The 8,936-nt window shown below is 43.6% G+C and overlaps 1 long non-coding RNA gene across 1 annotated transcript; it reads right to left on the bottom strand.

The window, feature by feature from the left end:
• Positions 1-525: 525 nt before the first annotated feature.
• Positions 526-7,668, bottom strand: LOC133647952 (uncharacterized). The gene is made up of 3 exons (XR_009825811.1): positions 7,584-7,668; positions 2,901-3,132; positions 526-612 (listed from the first exon to the last, which is right to left on the bottom strand). It is a non-coding gene; the product is annotated as an uncharacterized LOC133647952 (long non-coding RNA).
• Between the last annotated feature and the right edge of the window lie 1,268 nt (positions 7,669-8,936).

The raw sequence follows: 8,936 nt of genomic DNA, 5'->3' as shown, positions 1-8,936 counted from the left end.
ACCAAAATTATTAGTTGCAATTTCATGGTTTTTAATTCCACAACAGTTTGAATTCAATTCAAATTCATGGAATTGGATTAGAATTTGGAAGACATTCCCAATTCAGTTCCACAAGCCCGCTGTACAACACAGCGCTGTGTTGTTGTGTTGATCATGCTACAGGTGGCCCTCGGCCTCTGGACCAGTCCCTGCGACAACGATGTACGTTGAGTTTTATTGGAGGTCAGAACCTGAACCTAAATTCCAGCTAAGTTCAATCGCTCCCGCTCTACACAGAACACAGTAAGAACATTTCAAATACTGGAAAACAAATTAAATACAAGACTTAAATAAAACTGAAATTAAAAAATAACTTTTATTCCTGTGGTTGTCTTGCACACAGGAAGATGTGTTCCAGGAGAGGAAGAGGAACGCTTATTGGAAGACGGAAGTCTCAATAATGAGACCACTACGCTGCTTAATGATTTTATAAGAACAGATCCTCTCACTTCTTCAAAGATTCCATCTTTGCCCTTGATGACGGCCGCAGCCTTTGAGCGGCTAGGAAAGGGCATGCAGGGGGCCACCTGGGCAAATGAAGGAGCCGTGACATTTTGGCGAGGATCTGGATAGCTACAGAAAGACACAGACATGAATTTGGACCTCATTGGGACCTCCAACAAAAAGATGATGACATGAAATTGTGGGCTCCAAACACCCCAATGACACCGAGGACAAGTTTGGCTGCTAGGTTGGTTAGTTAAGAGGTAGAAAGTGAGGTGGTGCATATACACAGCACATTACTCATCCAACATTTAGTGTGGAAGACGTGATTAAATGTGCTGGGATCGGTGAAGAAGTGTTTTTGCAGCGCCTGTTAACGAGGAACTGTTGCCGTATGCGTTAATGGAACTAAAGAGCTTTACTTGCTGTGTAAAACTAGTCAGAGTGCGGCCAAGCCCCTCTGGACTCATGTTTGACACCGCTAACCTGCTTTGCTGCGATGAAGCAGCAAATGCGACATCGCTGACGGATGAACATGTTGCCAAACTATTTTAGGAGGATGTTTACGTTGCTCACGCTCAGACTCCAGCCACATATTTCACGCTGACCTCTTTGGGGCATCAGTAGCGACCTCTTTACCTCCTTCCTACGTGCCATCTACTCCCAGTTCTGCACTATTTATTGTGCATGTCATGCACAATATTACATGTACAATGTGATATATACAACGTCACATGTACAAAGTCATATGTACAAAGTCATATGTAAAACATCCCATGTACAACATCACATGTACAATGTGACATGTACAATGTGACATATACAACATCACATGTACAAAGTGATATGTAAAACGTCCCATGTACAACATCACATGTACAATGTGACATGTACAATGTGACATATACAACGTCACATGTACAAAGTGATATGTAAAATGTCCCATGTACAACATCACATGTACATGTCACATGTACAACGTGACATGTACAACAACCCATGTCCAAAGTCACATGTACAATGTCCCATGTACAATGTCACATGTACAACGTCCTATGTACAATGTGACATGTACAACGTCACATGTACAACGTCCCATGTACAACGTCCCATGTGCAATGTGACATATACAACGTCACATGTACAAAGTGATATGTAAAACGTCCCATGTACATTATCACATGTACATGTCACATGTACAATGTGACATGTACAACAACCCATGTCCAAAATCACATGTACAATGTCCCATGTACAATGTCACATGTACAACGTCCCATGTACAACGTCCCATGTACAATGTGACATGTGCAATGTGACATGTACAACGTCACATGTACAACGTCCCATGTAAAATGTGACACGTACAACGTCCCATGTACAATGTGACATGTACAAGGTCACATGTACAACGTCCCATGTACAATGCGACATGTACAATGTGACATGTACAACATCACATGTACAACGTCACATGTACAATGTGACATGTACAACGTCCCATGTACAATGTGACATGTACAACATCACATGTACAATGTGACAAGTACAGCGTCACATGTACAATGTGACATGTACAACATCCCATGTACAATGTGACATGTACAACATCACATGTACAACGTCACATGTACAACGTCACATGAATAATGCAAGATGTACAATGTGACATGTACAACATTCCATGCACAATTTGACATGTACAACGTCACATGTATAATGCGACATGTACAACCTGACATATACAATGTCCCGTGTACAGAAAAGTACAGCGCCCCAAGTACAATATCAAAGGTACAATATCCCCTTTCAGTTCAACGCTCAACATGACCCACACCCTCAAAAAAGAGCCGTTTGCTCACAAATGTGTTGTTGGAGAGCAAATGTTGCAAGTAAATGTTATGAGGAAATACCTCGGCTCCAGGTGCTGGCTCGGGGGTCGTGGGTTAGAGGTGAGAGGCCACACAGCGCCCCCTCAGGGCTGCATGAACCCTGACCTCCCAAAACTGATGAATTGTGTGCTAACAAGGACCAGCTCTGCCTGTACTGTGCCTGTTCTCTCTCCTCTGGACTCACCCCCCCCACCCCTTCTTTTCTCCCTAGTCATACCTGCCTACCTACCTTTAAAGCACCTGGCCGTCTGTCCTGTCACGTAATTAACAAGGATCATCGTATCGCACGACATGACATAACCTAACCCTCGTATCTCTGTGCATGCGACACTTAACCACAGATTGAATGATTTCTTATTGGAGGGGGGGGGGGGGCTGTTATCAAAGTGCTCTCTTTCTAATGAGGCTGGCTGGCATTCACACACAAGTGGAAAACTAATCACAGACACGTGCATGGCACACACACACACACACACACACACACACACACACACATCTGCACTTGGGGCCATTACACTCTTATACCATGGAGCCAATTAAAGCGATGAGTCTTATTAGCGGAGGTGTCCCGGCTCTCGTTAATCACTGGGGTTTCCTGGCAGGGGCTGGCGACACGTCCAGCTCTCCGTCATCTTTATGAGGCTCGTCTCATCACTCCTTAGAAGACACTCATCCCAACTTTAGTGACACTTATGATGGAGCCGAGCATCTTGGCCCAGCGGTGCATTCACTCATCCATGGGTCACCTCTGGATAAGCTGGGGAAAGAGGAAGTGTAGCTTTATTTTAGTGCCTTGGTTTTTTGTAAACCTCACTTTTGATTTGGACACATTAGTACCTATCATACCACGTCCTGGGCATGACGTTAAAGTGCATCCGGCAGTGGAGGTTCCTCTATGGGGTCTTTGGGGCACTAGGAGGTTAACCCCTCTACTACTGTTACCTCAGGTGGCCCTTGGCAAAGACCTAGTACCTAACTGCTCCCTAGCCAGGGATACGGTGAAGACTTCAATGGCGGAGCAGGCGGAAGACGGTAGATGTAAGAACTACCACCGATGGCGGAAGAGGGCACCCCCACATCCATGTGGGCCCAGGTATGGGGAAATAACAACCCAAGACCTCAACGGTGGAACAGGCGGAGGATGATTGCTAACCCTATGGAGCGTCACAGCGGCTGGGATGGCGGATGAAGGCTGCAGCAGAAAAGGGTCCCCAGTCGTCTTGGACTCCGTGCCACTGGACCCTGATCCGGATCTGTCAAGGATCGGGTGATGACTGTGTGTGCACCAGTCTCCCCACGTTTAACAAAGTTAGCACAGGCATCCTCCATAAAGGGATACCCCCCCTACCAGGAGGATCGTCATACTCGCTCGAGTGACCGCCAATGATGATGATATCATACCACGGAACTGAGTCCCACACATTGCTGACTCAGTCGTGCTTTTTTAATTGAGTATATATATATATATATATATATATATATATATATATATATATATATATATATATATATATATATATATATATATACATATATATATATATATATATATATATATATATATATATATATATATATATATATATATATACAAACCCCGTTTCCATATGAGTTGGGAAATTGTGTTAGATGTAAATATAAACGTAATACAATGATTTGCAAATCATTTTCAACCCATATTCAGTTGAATATGCTACAAAGACAACATATTTGATGTTCAAACTGATAAACATTTTTTTTTTTGTGCAAATAATCATTAACTTTAGAATTTGATGCCAGCAACACGTGACAAATAAGTTGGGAAAGGTGGCAATAAATACTGATAAAGTTGAGGAATGCTCATCAAACACTTATTTGGAACATCCCACAGGTGAAGAGGCAAATTGGGAACAGGTGGGTGCCATGATTGGGTATAAAAGTAGATTCCATGAAATGCTCAGTCATTCACAAACAAGGATGGGGCGAGGGTCACCACTTTGTCAACAAATGCGTGGGCAAATTGTTGAACAGTTTAAGAAAAACCTTTCTCAACCAGCTATTGCAAGGAATTTAGGGATTTCACCATCTACGGTCCGTAATATCATCAAAGGGTTCAGAGAATCTGGAGAAATCACTGCACGTAAGCAGCTAAGCCCGTGACCTTCGATCCCTCAGGCTGTACTGCATCAACAAGCGACATCAGTGTGTAAAGGATATCACCACATGGGCTCAGGAACAATTCAGAAACCCACTGTCAGTAACTACAGTTGGTCGCTACATCTGTAACTGCAAGGTAAAACTCTCCTATGCAAGGCGAAAACCTTTTATCAACAACACCCAGAAATGCCGTCGGCTTCGCTGGGCCTGAGCTCATCTAAGATGGACTGATACAAAGTGGAAAAGTGTTCTGTGGTCTGACGAGTCCACATTTGAAATTGTTTTTGGAAACTGTGGACGTCGTGTCCTCCGGACCAAAGAGGAAAAGAACCATCCGGATTGTTATAGGCGCAAAGTTGAAAAGCCAGCATCTGTGATGGTGTGGGGGTGTATTAGTGCCCAAGACATGGGTAACTTACACATCTGTGAAGGCGCCATTAATGCTGAAAGGTACATACAGGTTTTGGAGCAACATATGTTGCCATTCAAGCAACGTTACGATGGACGCCCCTGCTTATTTCAGCAAGACAATGCCAAGCCACGTATTACATCAACGTGGCTTCATAGTAAAAGAGTGCGGGTACTAGACTGGCCTGCCTGTAGTCCAGACCTGTCTCCCATTGAAAATGTGTGGCGCATTATGAAGCATAAAATACCACAACGGAGACCCCCGGACTGTTGAACAACTAAAGCTGTACATCAAGCAAGAATGGGAAAGAATTCCACCTGAGAAGCTTAAAAATTGTGTCTCCTCAGTTCCCAAACGTTTACTGAGTGTTGTTCAAAGGAAAGGCCATGTAACACAGCTCTGCTTGTCGCACCTCGGGACACGCCCACGGCCACGCACATCCAGGGACGCGCTGGGCGCATCTCCGCCCTGCAGCAGCCGCCAGCTGCAATCATTCAATGGGAATCAGCGCACCTGCCAGTGACGAGCGAGCTGCCTTCATAAGCCCGCACAACCTGCCATGCCGGGCCGGAATATAACCTTCTGTTGGGGTACCGTTATCTCGTCTCCAGCTTCCTAGTTGCCTTCTGTCCTGATCACTGTATTTTTCCCTGCGTTGATTGTCGTGTCCTCCCTCACCCCGCAGTTCCCTGTGTGTATCCCCGAGTCAAGCTGTGCGTCTTGCGCTCCTGGATCTTCCCTGCCTCCCTCGTGCTTCCTGGTTCTCGACTCCTCGCTTGCCCCCGGACTACGACGACTCTTTCCTGCCTCTCGACCCCGCTTCTGCCCCTGGACAACCCTGCCTGCCTTGCCCTTGTCGGACAGCACCGCTCCTCTCAACACGCACCTCCAACATTTACGGTAAAACGCTCCAGTTAAATACTACACATAGTCTGTCACCCATTCCCTTTTGGATTTTGTCACACACACCATTCTATAGTTTATTAGTTTTGTTTATTATTATTATATATATATTAAATATATATATAATAAATTGTTGAACATTACTTCCCCCTGGTGTCTGTTGCCGTCATCTCCCTCTGTAAACCACAACATTTACATACACTTGTGAAGAACATAATGTCATGGCTGTCTTGAGTTTCCAATAATTTAATAATCATTTCTTTTTTGTGATAGAGTGATTGGAGCACATACTTGTTTGGCACAAAAAACATTCATGAAGTTTGGTTCTTTTATGAATTTATTATGGGTCTACTGAAAATGTGACCAAATCTGCTGGGTCAAAAGTATACATACAGCAATGTTAATATTTGGTTACATGTCCCTTGGCAAGTTTCACTGCAATAAGGCGCTTTTGGTAGGATTGTCCACAGGTTTAAGTCAGGACTTTGGGAAGGCCATTCTAAAACCTTAATTCTAGCCTGATTTAGCCATTCCTTTACCACTTTTGACGTGTGTTTGGGGTCATTGTCCTGTTGGAACACCCAACTGCGCCCAAGACCCAACCTCCGGGCTGATGATTTTAGGTTGTCCTGAAGAATTTGGAGGTAATCCTCCTTTTTCATTGTCCCATTTACTCTCTGTAAAGCACCTGTTCCATTGGCAGCAAAACAGGCCCAGAGCACAATACTACCACCACCATGCTTGACGGTAGGTTTGGTGTTCCTCCAAACATATTGCTGGGTATTGTGGCCAAACAGTTTTAATTTTTGTTTCATCTGACCACAGAACTTTCCTCCAGAAGGTCTTATCTTTGTCCATGTGATGTTATATATATATATATATATATATATATATATATATATATATATATATATATATATATATATATATATATATATATATATATATATATATATATATATATATATATATATATATATGTGTGTGTGTGTGTGTGTGTTGACCTTTTGGAACAGATTATCAACAGAAAGGAAGGTAAAACAGCATCGATTTTATGCACACACACACACAAGTACACAATGCACACATACACACGGCTATGATTTCCATTGTAAAAGGAAGATGGTGTTTCTTCTTGCTGCGTGAGAAGCCATTATAATCCCCGCTGTTCAAGCACAGGCCCAGCGGGACGAGTGAAAGTGTGTGGACAACAATAATGTGACGCGAGGCGAGAAGCTGCAGAGAATCTGATTCCAGGGTAAATATCAGACTGGTCCCAGCTGAAAAGTGCTCTTGTTTTCTCGCCTGGCGGGGTTGAATGGCCTGCCTGGACCTCTGGACCACCTGCAGCTCTGCTGATGACAGATTCCCTCCACATCTCCCAGCTCTAATCCATCCTGCTTGTGTCCCCTACCTTCAATAGTCCCGTCACTCGTGCGCGTCTTTAGCCGCGTTGACGCCTGAGTGTCAGTGTGCAGGAAAGCAACAAGTCACTCAATTCCCACGCCGCTCTTACTCATAATCGCTAACCTGTTCTGGCCTGTCTCATGAAAGCTGCTCCTCGTCATTGACAAGCAGTGAACCTTGTCTCTTTTCCTGCTTCTAATCCAAACACATTCTTGCCTTTATTTGCGCTGCGCATATTTCTATTGATTGTCGAGGCTTACAGTGTCTGTGGAAGTTGGATAATCTGCTTCCTCCGCACTGCCAACGTGTGCGCACACGCATTTACTAACGTGAAATATGTGATGGTTTCTTACCGTTTCGAGTCACGGCTGCGTTTGTCGCGACTCCAGGACGCAGAGGCGGCAGGTAATGTGCAGGCTAAAATGTGCTGACAAAAATAATGGCGCAGGGAAGTGCACGGAAAGGCAAAAGAGTCCCAGGAAGCGTAGGGAAAGAATCCTGATTGCTAATCAGGGACAGGTGGTGAGGGAGCCAGCGCTCAGACAAGCCAACTGACGGCAAATGGAGGCAAACAGGAAGTGGAAACAAAATAACAGTGTTGGACAGGAAATAAAACAAAAGAGCAGCAACTAATAATAAATGCCATGTCAATCACACTAATTACTTACAGTTGGACCTCATTTTTGTTAATACAGTGGAAGCTAGATTTACCACCCATTCATTGTAAGAACTTTTCCATGACAGACTGAATAAAAATATGCTTTGTCTCAGTGTACAAGCGTTTCATCTGCCTCGAATTCTCACCAGCATTGAAAGTAAACAGGTTTTTAAAAAGAGAGTAATATTTTATCTGAGTTTTTAAATTAGTTTGCTCATTGATGATTTGTTTTATATTGTGTAGTTATATTTATATGGTAATTATTATTCTGTGACTGTAAATTGTTTGCTTGTTTTTTATTGATGCTTTTATTTGTTTCTGTATTGTGTAGTTATAATTATATGCTTTTACTTGTAATTGTATTGAATTGTGGACCCCAGGAAGACTAGTGGGTTGTTGAGGCAACCAGCTAATGGGGATCCTTAATAAAAATCAAATCAAATCATCCATGGCAGCCATGTTGTGCCTTGTAGCACATCTCTTGTTCATCTCCGGTGCTAATTCAGTCAGCAGAGCCGTGATGCTTTTAGCTACTGCGCTACTTTGTGTGCTTTTTAAGGGTCTCTAGCCTGTTTACAACATTTTTCTAGTATCTAGTTTAAATATGAGTCCACAGAAAGCAATGGACAAGCGATGTGCGGTTTGAAACATTTAGGAAGTGTATACAGCGTTGTCCACACTGCCAATTGGTCCAAATTTCCACTACACACCAAGGAAATTAACCAACGTGGATTTTAGTTATTCCTAATCATTGTAGCGACCTGGCTGTAATTTCAAACTGTGAGTGCGCAATAGGGCTAGTGTGTGTGTGTGTGTGTGTGTGTGTGTGTGTGTGTGTGTGTGTGTGTGTGTGTGTGTGTGTGTGTGTGTGTGTGTGTGTGTGTGTGTGTGTGTGTGTGTGTGTGTGTGTGTGTGTGTGTGTATGTTCTGGCAATGCTTATTTAATGGGGACATCGCTCTGTTTACACAGTCACCTTTAGGGCAGTGGTCCCCAACAACCCTTTTGTGCGAATGAGTGTAAATGGGGGAGGGAGGTTTTTTGGATTGG

Source organism: Entelurus aequoreus, linkage group LG04 (genome assembly GCF_033978785.1).
Source record: "Entelurus aequoreus isolate RoL-2023_Sb linkage group LG04, RoL_Eaeq_v1.1, whole genome shotgun sequence".
Classification (NCBI taxonomy): Eukaryota; Metazoa; Chordata; class Actinopteri; order Syngnathiformes; family Syngnathidae; genus Entelurus; species Entelurus aequoreus.
The sequence above is the reverse complement of the archived record's forward strand: the minus strand, read 5'-3'. Positions and strand labels throughout refer to the sequence as shown.